The sequence below is a fragment of the Dendrobates tinctorius genome, unplaced genomic scaffold (genome assembly GCF_039654945.1).
Source record: "Dendrobates tinctorius isolate UK_male_01 unplaced genomic scaffold, ASM3965494v1 ptg000239l, whole genome shotgun sequence".
Classification (NCBI taxonomy): domain Eukaryota; kingdom Metazoa; phylum Chordata; class Amphibia; order Anura; family Dendrobatidae; genus Dendrobates; species Dendrobates tinctorius.
The window spans coordinates 168,603-180,681 of record NW_027361906.1 but is presented as its reverse complement, the minus strand read 5'-3'; the positions used below and the strand labels follow the sequence as shown (position 1 = coordinate 180,681).

Genomic DNA, 12,079 nt, shown 5'->3' with positions numbered 1-12,079 from the left:
GGTCGCTCCACGCCTCATTCCAGCCTTATCGGCTCGCAATCTTGGCCTGTGCTGCTTATTAATCGGACGGTGATAATATATTGGGATCATGGGAATATCACGTCAGGAGCTGTTTCTGGCTATAGACCCGTTTCCCTACGGCTCTTACTCACCGCACACAGCTCAATTAAGGCCGTGAAGCTCCGCCTCCTCCAGCCAGCTCCGCCCATGTCTACCCTGTCTTTAGCATTGGGTACGCAGGCCGTGCGCAGGTATGCTTTTGCCGCTGCATGCGTCCCTTTGATGGTGCGGCGGCTGCACCGTAGTGCAACACGTTGCGTTTGGCGCAGGTCGGCGCACCGTCAAAAGGACACATGCGGCCGCAAAAGCATACCTGCGCACGGCGAGCGTACCCAATGATAGGGTACACAGGCCGCATGCGTCCATAGGCGGAGCTGACCGGAGGAGGCGCGGCAGAGGGCGGAGCTTCACAGCGAGCGTCCGCTGCGCCTCCAAACGCTAGTGTGGAAATAGCCTTAGAGATCCACATCAGTAGGATATAGTAGGATGTTCACAGCCCAACACCATGCGGCCCTCCAAAGAAATGCCACCCTACACCATTACTGACCCGCTGCTAAACTGGTCATGCTGAAGGATGTTGCAGGCAGCAGATCGCTCTCCTCGGCATCTCCAGACTCTGTCACGTCTGTCACGTGCGCAGTGTGAACCTGCTTTCCTCTGTGAAGAGCACAGGGCGCTAGTAGCGAATTTGCCAATCCTTGTGTTCTGTGGCAAATGCCACACGTCCTGCACGGTGTTGAGCTGTGAGCACAACCCCCATCTGTGGACGCCGGGCACTCAGACCATCCTCATGGAGTCGGTTTCTAACCGTTTGTGCAGACACATGCACATTTGTGGCCTGCTGGAGGTCATTTTGCAGGGCTCTGGCAGTGATCCTCCTGTTCCTCTTTTGCACAAAGGCGGAGGTAGCGGTCTTGCTGCTGGGTTGTTGCCCCCCTATGGCTCCCTCCACGTCTCCTGGTTTACTGGCCTGTCTACTGGTAGTGCCTCCAGCCTCTGGAAACTACGCTGACAGACACAGCAAACCTTCTTGCCACAGCTCGCATCGATGTGCCATCCTGGATGAGCTGCACTACCTGAGCCACTTGTGTGGGTTGTAGAGTCCGTCTCATGCTACCACGAGTGTGAAAGCACAACCAACATTCAAAAGTGATCAAAACTTCAGCCAGAAAGCATTGGTACTGAGATGTGGTCTGTGGTCCCCACCTGCAGAATTACTCCTTTATTGAGGGTGTCTTGATAATTGCCAATAATTTCCATCTGTTGTCTATTCCATTTGCACAACAGCATGTGAAATTGATTGTCAATCAGTGTTGCTTCCTAAGTGGACAGTTTGATTTCACAGAAATATGATTTACTTGGAGTTATATTCTGTTGTTTAAGTGTTCCCTTTATGCTTTTGAGCAGTGTGTGTGTGTTTGTGTGTGTGTATATATAATATGTATGTGTGTCCCCATTGTATGGCCTACAACAATCCATAACGGACACAGGAATTGTAGTACCGTTAATCCAGAGCTTTCTGGTTCATGAACATAGTAGCAGAACTATATATAGGCTAATACATGTTTTCATACAGCAGTATCCTGAGCAAAGAGTGTCCCTCGCTCTGGAGGACCCGTGCTGATGTCCTCTCCCGGTACATGGCCCAGTACTTTTCCATCCCCTCTCTTATTGGCCAATCATCACCGTTCCCTTTTGGTACGTAGCCCAGTTCTCTTCTGTCCCCTCCCCGGTGCATATGCCAGTCCTCTTCCGTCCCCCTTCCTGGTGCGTAGGCCAGTCCTCTTCCGTCCCCCTTCCCGGTTCGTAGGCCAGTCCTCTTCCGTCCCCCTTCCCGGTGCGTAGGCCAGTCCTCTTCCGTCCCCCTTCCCGGTGCGTAGGCCAGTCCTCTTCCGTCCCCCTTCCCGGTGCGTAGGCCAGTCCTCTTCCGTCCCCCTTCCCGGTGCGTAGGCCAGTCCTCTTCCGTCCCCCTTCCCGGTGCGTAGGCCAGTCCTCTTCCGTCCCCCTTCCCGGTGCGTAGGCCAGTCCTCTTCCGTCCCCCTTCCCGGTGCGTAGGCCAGTCCTCTTCCGTCCCCCTTCCCGGTGCGTAGGCCAGTCCTCTTCCGTCCCCCTTCCCGGTGCGTAGGCCAGTCCTCTTCCGTCCCCCTTCCCGGTGCGTAGGCCAGTCCTCTTCCGTCCCCCTTCCCGGTGCGTAGGCCAGTCCTCTTCCGTCCCCCTTCCCGGTGCGTAGGCCAGTCCTCTTCCGTCCCCCTTCCCGGTGCGTAGGCCAGTCCTCTTCCGTCCCCCTTCCCGGTGCGTAGGCCAGTCCTCTTCCGTCCCCCTTCCCGGTGCGTAGGCCAGTCCTCTTCCGTCCCCCTTCCCGGTGCGTAGGCCAGTCCTCTTCCGTCCCCCTTCCCGGTGCGTAGGCCAGTCCTCTTCCGTCCCCCTTCCCGGTGCGTAGGCCAGTCCTCTTCCGTCCCCCTTCCCGGTGCGTAGGCCAGTCCTCTTCCGTCCCCCTTCCCGGTGCGTAGGCCAGTCCTCTTCCGTCCCCCTTCCCGGTGCGTAGGCCAGTCCTCTTCCGTCCCCCTTCCCGGTGCGTAGGCCAGTCCTCTTCCGTCCCCCTTCCCGGTGCGTAGGCCAGTCCTCTTCCGTCCCCCTTCCCGGTGCGTAGGCCAGTCCTCTTCCGTCCCCCTTCCCGGTGCGTAGGCCAGTCCTCTTCCGTCCCCCTTCCCGGTGCGTAGGCCAGTCCTCTTCCGTCCCCCTTCCCGGTGCGTAGGCCAGTCCTCTTCCGTCCCCCTTCCCGGTGCGTAGGCCAGTCCTCTTCCGTCCCCCTTCCCGGTGCGTAGGCCAGTCCTCTTCCGTCCCCCTTCCCGGTGCGTAGGCCAGTCCTCTTCCGTCCCCCTTCCCGGTGCGTAGGCCAGTCCTCTTCCGTCCCCCTTCCCGGTGCGTAGGCCAGTCCTCTTCCGTCCCCCTTCCCGGTGCGTAGGCCAGTCCTCTTCCGTCCCCCTTCCCGGTGCGTAGGCCAGTCCTCTTCCGTCCCCCTTCCCGGTGCGTAGGCCAGTCCTCTTCCGTCCCCCTTCCCGGTGCGTAGGCCAGTCCTCTTCCGTCCCCCTTCCCGGTGCGTAGGCCAGTCCTCTTCCGTCCCCCTTCCCGGTGCGTAGGCCAGTCCTCTTCCGTCCCCCTTCCCGGTGCGTAGGCCAGTCCTCTTCCGTCCCCCTTCCCGGTGCGTAGGCCAGTCCTCTTCCGTCCCCCTTCCCGGTGCGTAGGCCAGTCCTCTTCCGTCCCCCTTCCCGGTGCGTAGGCCAGTCCTCTTCCGTCCCCCTTCCCGGTGCGTAGGCCAGTCCTCTTCCGTCCCCCTTCCCGGTGCGTAGGCCAGTCCTCTTCCGTCCCCCTTCCCGGTGCGTAGGCCAGTCCTCTTCCGTCCCCCTTCCCGGTGCGTAGGCCAGTCCTCTTCCGTCCCCCTTCCCGGTGCGTAGGCCAGTCCTCTTCCGTCCCCCTTCCCGGTGCGTAGGCCAGTCCTCTTCCGTCCCCCTTCCCGGTGCGTAGGCCAGTCCTCTTCCGTCCCCCTTCCCGGTGCGTAGGCCAGTCCTCTTCCGTCCCCCTTCCCGGTGCGTAGGCCAGTCCTCTTCCGTCCCCCTTCCCGGTGCGTAGGCCAGTCCTCTTCCGTCCCCCTTCCCGGTGCGTAGGCCAGTCCTCTTCCGTCCCCCTTCCCGGTGCGTAGGCCAGTCCTCTTCCGTCCCCCTTCCCGGTGCGTAGGCCAGTCCTCTTCCGTCCCCCTCCCCGGTGCGTAGGCCAGTCCTCTTCCGTCCCCCTCCCCGGTGCGTAGGCCAGTCCTCTTCCGTCCCCCTCCCCGGTGCGTAGGCCAGTCCTCTTCCGTCCCCCTCCCCGGTGCGTAGGCCAGTCCTCTTCCGTCCCCCTCCCCGGTGCGTAGGCCAGTCCTCTTCCGTCCCCCTCCCCGGTGCGTAGGCCAGTCCTCTTCCGTCCCCCTCCCCGGTGCGTAGGCCAGTCCTCTTCCGTCCCCCTCCCCGGTGCGTAGGCCAGTCCTCTTCCGTCCCCCTCCCCGGTGCGTAGGCCAGTCCTCTTCCGTCCCCCTCCCCGGTGCGTAGGCCAGTCCTCTTCCGTCCCCCTCCCCGGTGCGTAGGCCAGTCCTCTTCCGTCCCCCTCCCCGGTGCGTAGGCCAGTCCTCTTCCGTCCCCCTCCCCGGTGCGTAGGCCAGTCCTCTTCCGTCCCCCTCCCCGGTGCGTAGGCCAGTCCTCTTCCGTCCCCCTCCCCGGTGCGTAGGCCAGTCCTCGCTGTCGCCAATCCTGTCCTGCATTGTAAGGACAACTTACAGGCACGAATAGCGCTCCTGAGTTCACTGATCGGCTGCAGCGCTAACAGTCAGTAACCAATATTTAATACCGTGAGGAGCAGCAGAGACTCATGGCTGGACCCAGGGAGTGTGAGTAAAGTCCAGTATTATTTTTTTCTTCTAACTGCAAATGTGATTTTCTGAAAGGGGACGACAACGCCTTTTAAAAGTATGGTAATCAAAAAAATATTGCTACTTCCCGATCTGTTTGTAGGTATACTTGTAACTACTGAATAAATAGCAAGCCTTTATAATCCTACATTTTTTTGGATCCACCTTTTTTAGGATAAATTCATGCCCATGACTGGCGGTAAAGCATTGTCTGTACGCCGCCATCATGGGGATGCCAGTTCTTCCGGCTCTTTCTTTCCTTAGGGAAGGATTCTTTACGTCACATTTGTGCACACTCTTTTTTTTTTTTTTTTGGTCACAGTCGTATACATTGTGGGATCGTCTGGTTTGTGTCTTTCCTGCCTCTTGTACAGGATGGGTTGTGATTTCCTGATCTCTTGGGAAGCAATCTGTGACTCCGGGATAAGGGGAGGCCTGACTTATGTCTATTGGATGAGGAGAAGTGACATGAACAATGTGGGGGATTTGTCTGTTCTTTGGAGAATTAGACCATAAATTTTGGATTTTTTTTTTTCTGCAAATGGTCACGAGTACCCTATCTGCTTAGATGCACTAATATCCAATATTTTTAGATGATGCATTGCAAGGGTTGGCTGCCTGTAGCTTTCTAGCTGCTGCTAAACTACAACTCCCAGCATGCCCTGACAGCCTGTCTCTCCTTTTATATCCGTGTGACAGTATTAGCTGCTGGACACATTCAAGTCCAATTAAATAAAACTGCATTACCACACACAGCCACATAAAGAAAGGTGGCGCTATGTTGTGTGCGCTAGTACAGCAGACTCTGACTTCCTTCTAAAGATTAGGTGGCATTCCTGGTGGTCAGACCACCAATCTTATAGCTTGGGAATAACCAGTTTGATATCTGACCGCCGAGATGCAGTACCAGAGTCAGCCACATGAACAGTAGTGGCACTGTGACAAGTAATTTACAATGACAGGAACTTTTATTAGATGCCATTAATGACTTCATAGAATCGTAGAGTTGGAAGGGACCTCCTGGGCCATCTGGTCCAACCCCCTGCTCAAAGCAGGATTCGCTAAATCATCCCAGTCAGATGTCTGTCCAGCCTCTGTTTGAAGACTTCTATTGAAGGAGAACTCACCACTTCTCGTGGCAGCCTGTTCCACTCATTGATCACTCTAACTGTCAAAATGTTTTTTCTAATATCTAATCTGTGTCTCCTCCCATTCAGTTTCATCCCATTGCTTCTAGTCTTTCCTTGTGCAAATGAGAATAAAGTTGATCCTTCTACAATGTGACAGCCCTTGAGATATTTGTAGACAGCTATTAAGTCTCCTCTCAGTCTTCTCTTTTGCAAACTAAACATTCCCAAATCCTGCAACCTTTCCTCATAAGACAGGTTTTGCAGACCGGTCACCATTCTGGTCGCTCTTTTCTGAACTTGCTCCAGTTTGTTGATGTCTTTTTTAAAATGTGGTGCCCAAAACTGGACACAATATTCCAGATGAGGTCTGACCAAAGAGGAGTAGAGGGAAATAATGACTTCACGTGATCTAGACTGTATGCTTCTGTTAATACATCCTAGAATTGCATTTGCCTTTTTTGCTGCTGCATCACACTGTTGACTCGTATTCAGTCTGTGATCTATTAGTAAACCCAAGTCTTTTTCACATGTGCTGTTGCTTAGCCCTATTCCTCCCATTCTGTATATGCTTTTTTCATTTTTATTTCCCAGATGTAGTACTTTGCATTTTTCCTTGTTAAAAACCATTCTGTTAGTTGCTGCCCACTTCTCCAGTTTATTTATATCTTTTTGAATCCTCTCTCTCTCTTCTCTAGTATTAGCTATCCCTCCTAGCTTTGTGTCATCAGCAAATTTAATCAGTTTACCCTCAATTCCTTCATCTAAATCGTTGATAAAGATGTTGAACAATACAGGGCCCAGGACAGAGCCCTGTGGTACCCCACTTGAGACATTCTTCCAACTGGATGTGCAGCCATTTACTTCAGCTAGTAAATTACTTTTTCTATTTGTGCAAATGGGCTGAGCTGCAGTACTAGACTCCACCACATAGATAAGTGGTGCTGAGCTGGGAAATACAGTAAATGGGACTTATTGGATGCAACTTTTGACTTTAGTTAATACACAAGTCACGTTCTATAATTTAGGCTACGTTCCCGTGAAAGTATTAAAACAGTCCGTGTATGGACCGCGACGCCAGGAACGATCGGGGGGTGTCCTGATCCTAACTTATACATATTCATATGAGGTTGATATTTCATGGGGGGTAAAAAATTTGCAATTGATCTGAGCATTGCTGTCCATCTAATCCGCTTGTATGAACAAAGCCCAAGTGAATGGACTGAGCTGCAGTACCGGACTCAACCACATAGAAAAGTGGCGCTGTGCAATCTATAAAAGGAAACCTTTTAGATACAACTTTTTACGTTAAATGGAACACAAGTGACTACACTGTGTTCCAAATTATTATGCAAAAAATATTTCCTTATATTTTCTCTAAATTACCTATATGAATTGCAGTCATTGTTATTTTCCAGTCCTCTAATATTCTAGTGTAATTGCAATGTTTTTGAACAAACTGCCCATGAAAACTGTATATTTTTAAAAATAAGAAACACTCAAAATGCATGTTCCAAATTATTATGAACAGCAGAGTTTAACCTTTTTATTTTTATTTTGAACAAAAAAAATGGTCAGTTGTGAAGTTATAAGCATTATCAGCTTATTACAAAATGAAATCAAACAGTTTTCAAGTCAAAACTTTCTTCTCGGTGATGTTACATTTGCACATAGGACCCTTGTTGGAAAGAAGCTTCTGAACACTCTCGTCCATTGAATTTGTCAGTTTTTGGATGGTTTGTGCTTCAGTTGTTTTGCATGTGGACAGAATCCCCTCCCAGAGCTGTTGCTTAGATGTGAGCTGCCTCCCGCCATCATAGACGCTCCTTTTGATGATGCTCCAGAGGTTCTCAATGGGGTTGAGGTCAGGGGAAGATGGTGGCCACACCATAAGTTTGTCCTCTTTTATGCCCATAGCAGCCAGAGATGCAGATGTGTTATTTGCAGCATGAGACGGTGCATTATCAGGCATGAAAATGATCTAGCTGCGGAAAGCACGGTTCTTCCTCTTGGACCATGGCAGGAAGTGCTGTTTTAGAAGCTCCACATAGATTATGGAGTTCATCTTTACCCCTTCAGGGATCCTAAAGGGGCCGACAATCTCTCTCCCCATGATTCCAGCCCAAAACATTACTCCACCTCCTCCTTGTTGGCGCCTTAGCCGTGTTTTCATGGGGTGTCCATCAACCAGCCATCCTCCACTCCATCCATCTGGACCATCGAGCGTTGCACGGCACTCATCGGTGAACAGAACAGTTTGGAAGTCAGTCTTCATGTCTCGTTTGGCCCACTGGAGCCATTTCTGCTTGTGTGCAGTGGATAGAGGTGGTCGACAGGATGGGTTACGCACAGCTGCAAACCTCTGAAGGACCCTGCATTTTGTTGTTCGGGGGACGTTGGAGGCACCAGCAGCTTCAAAAACTTGTCTGCTGCTCTGACAAGGCATTTTTGCAGCTGCTCTTTTAACCTGACGCAATTGCCTGTTGGAAAGAGTCCTCAATTTTTCCTTATCAGCACGCCCACGTGTGTGCTGGGAATCAGCTACATACTTCGTGATTGTGCGATGATCACGATGAAGTGTCTTGGCAATGTTGATTGTAGTCATGCCTTGACCTAAATACTCCACAATTTGTTGCTTCTCAGCAGCCGACACATCCTGTTTCTTTCCCATTTTGGCAAAAAATGTAGGCTGCTTAATAATGTGGAACAGCCTTCTTCAGTAGTCTTGCCTTTATTTGGACACACCTGCTAAACTAATCTGCACAGGTGTCTGCAATTGCTTTCAGTGATATAAAGAGCCCTGACACACATCACCAGCAATGAGTGTAAATGACAAACAAAAAACATTCTAACCTTATCACTCTTAATCCTAAACTCTTTTTGCATAATAATTTGGAGCACCGTTTATTTCTCCATTGGAATCCCTGCGTGTAATTCTTTTCCACTTACGGCACCGTGAGCCGAATCTTGGACGTTGAGTACTTGGTGTTCGCTTGTGTTTTTCCTTTTTTTTTCCCCAGTTTGTTGTAAGGCAAAAGGATTAAGTTTTCGTAATTAAAGCTTTTATTTTTTTTTTTGTCTCCTTTTGTTATGAAATCTTCACACTGAATGGTTGTCATAATAAAAATGAAAAACAATAAAAATAAAAAAAAATAAGAGTTTCTTGGGTTAGGTCTGGTAGAACGCGCGTCGCTGCAACATGTTACCATTGTGCCATCCAGTGAAACGCGTCAGTCGAGTCATTGTTCTCCTGTGTGTCTGATAATTCTAATAAATGAACCCGCGTCGTTTTTCCAAGGCAGGGATGTGCCGTACAGAATGGATTTGGCCGGCTCCATATTACCCGGCAAACACCGCTTCCATCTTTCTCCAGCAGAGCTGCACATTACTGACAAAACATAGTTGGAACCTTCCCAGTTTTCTGTTTGTCCAACACTAATGATCTGCAAATGTTACAATTTGTGCCGGCAAAATAGTATTCTTAATTTAAAAATTGTCTCTGAGGATTGGAAGAAAGCCTAATCTCCCCCCCCCTCCACCAAAAAAAACTTGGTGGCTGGTTTTTGCCTAATAATAGCTGGGCGCCTCTTTTTAAGAATTTTTTTTTTTTGTGACCTCCTGGATACCTACGGTACCTTTTAGGCTGCGTGCACACCCTGCGGATTCACCCGCGGATTTTTACGCGCGGATTTGCAGGTAAAACTGCAGGTAAAGTGACCTGCAGTTTATCTGCGGATTTTCCTGCGGGTTTCCCCTGTGGATTGACACCTGGACAATGGAACAGGTGGCAAACCGCTGCGGAATCCGCAGAAAGAATTGACAGGCGGATTTAAAACCGCAGCAAATCCGCACGGAAAAATTCTCAGCATGTGCACTGCGGGTTTGAAATCCCATTGCTTAACATTGTACTGTACAATGCCTGTGGAACTGCTGCGGATCCACAGGGCCAAAGCCGCTGCGGATCCGTAGCGTGTGCACATACCCTTATACAGTGATGCTGTCGGCTGGGACTGATAATTATGTTATCTACTTGGGTAATCGTTGATGTTGCAGTCCTTAAAAACCTACCTGTGATGAGTAGATCTCTATGGTTCTCTTGCCTTGTTCCTCGGGGGCGTGAGCTTCATCTGCATAAACTGGTCACGTGACACAAATTTGTTTTATGACTGTTTTTCTGCTTCACACCAATGTTGGTGATGTCATACTCCACATGAGAACGCCTCAGATTTATAAACCTTTGGTCAGACTATACGTGCACCTCTGATTTAAAGGGGTCATGAGTTTAGATAAAAATGGACAAAAAAGTACATCACTTTGGGCTATCTGATGTATGTTAATGAGACTGAGCTGCAATTCCACACACAGCCCATAGGAGTTAAAAAATAAAAGCAGGCGTGTTTTTTTTCTCACCTTACACAATCCATTTAAAGGGGTTAAGCTACTTTATAAAAACATAGCTGCTTTTTTTTTTTTTATTGTTTTGAAGTGGCACCACTCTTATCTATAGGTTGTCTCATGTATTGCAGCTCAGCTCTTCCTGAAACAGAACTTAAACCTTTCTATTGTCATTGATGTGAATAGTGAGAGTTACTCACTTCCATAAATAGTTCCCATTTTCTCTCGCACACACGACCAGTGACTGTTTTGTTGCTCTTTTTCTTTTGGAGTAAGACTGCACATCCAACCTTTTAGCAAGAGTGGATCTAATCTGTTTTCCTGACTGGACCGCGCACTACGATTTAAATCCGGTGGTTTTCTTGCCTGGCTCCTCAGGGGCGTGAACCTCTTGTGCATAAAGTGGTCACATGACACAGTTCTGTCTATAAGTCGTGCAGCTGCCTTACACCATGGTTGATGTCATGTTCCACATGAGACCAGTCAGGAGAACTCGAGATCTATTTACACCTCCGTATTAAAGGGGTCATAAGAGAGCGGTCTGTTTACACCTCTGTATTAAAGGCGTCATAAGAGAGCGGTCTGTTTACACCTCTGTATTAAAGGGGTCATATGAGAGCGGTCTGTTTACACCTCCGTATTAAAGGGGTCATACGAGAGCGGTCTGTTCACACCTCCGTATTAAAGGGGTCATACGAGCGATCTGTTCACACCTCCGTATTAAAGGGGTCATATGAGAGAGGTCTGTTTACACCTCCGTATTAAAGGGGTCATATGAGAGCGGTCTGTTTACACCTCCGTATTAAAGGGGTCATATGAGAGCGGTCTGTTTACACCTCCTTATTAAAGGGGTCATATGAGAGCGGTCTGTTTACACCTCCGTATTAAAGGGGTCATATGAGAGCGGTCTGTTTACACCTCCGTATTAAAGGGGTCATATGAGAGCGGTCTGTTTACACCTCCGTATTAAAGGGGTCATATGAGAGCGGTCTGTTTACACCTCCGTATTAAAGGGGTCATATGAGAGCGGTCTGTTTACACCTCCGTATTAAAGGGGTCATACGAGAGCGGTCTGTTTACACCTCCGTATTAAAGGGGTCATATGAGAGCGGTCTGTTTACACCTCCGTATTAAAGGGGTCATATGAGAGCGGTCTGTTTACACCTCCGTATTAAAGGGGTCATACGAGAGCGGTCTGTTTACACCTCCGTATTAAAGGGGTCATACGAGAGCGGTCTGTTTACACCTCCGTATTAAAGGGGTCATATGAGAGCGGTCTGTTTACACCTCCGTATTAAAGGGGTCATACGACAGCGGTCTGTTTACACCTCTGTATTAAAGGGGTCATACGAGCGGTCTGTTCACACCTCCGTATTAAAGGGGTCATATGAGAGCGGTCTGTTTACACCTCCGTATTAAAGGGGTCATATGAGAGCGGTCTGTTTACACCTCTGTATTAAAGGGGTCATATGAGTTTAATTAAAAAAAAAATTACCCAAAATAAGGCATCACTTTGTGCAAGGACTATATACATTTTATCTCTCCCGGCTCCTTCTCTCTTCCAGTCTTTTCCGTTTCCTGGAGAAATAGGAAAGCCTTACGTTAACGGGCCGAGCTAGACAGACCATGCTGCTTTAATTAAGCCACGCCCCCTTTGAAAGTCGTTTCAAAGGTATAGGAAATTAGATCCCGTTTGCTTTTTTTTTGTCGGAACTTCTGAAACCCTAGAAAGTTTTGTAAATGGGTGAAAAGTTTTGTCTTTTTTTTTTCTTTCTTTCTAGTTTTATTTTTTAAGTTTTAGCTTTATTTTAGAGGGGGGAAAATTCCAAAACGCATCGGAGAGCAGGAGACAACAAGAGGACGGAATGTATCTTGGGTTCGTGGACACGCTTAACCTATTGTGTCCGGCTTGTACTTCTCGCGAGTGCGGTGAACGCGGCATTGAAGCGACTGCTAATGAAAGCCATCGGACAGAACGTTGCAGAGCGTTTTCCCTAACCGCCCCCGCCGCCTCTACGCGCGCCCATCGGGGATGGTTTCAGAAAAGTCGCAAGCT

General features: G+C 49.7%; 1 protein-coding gene across 4 annotated transcripts in view; it reads left to right on the top strand.

Annotated features, from left to right (window-relative positions):
- Positions 1 to 12,079, top strand: part of DISP1 (dispatched RND transporter family member 1) — a 92,272-nt gene that overhangs the window by 17,948 nt on the left and 62,245 nt on the right. The window lies entirely within an intron of this gene.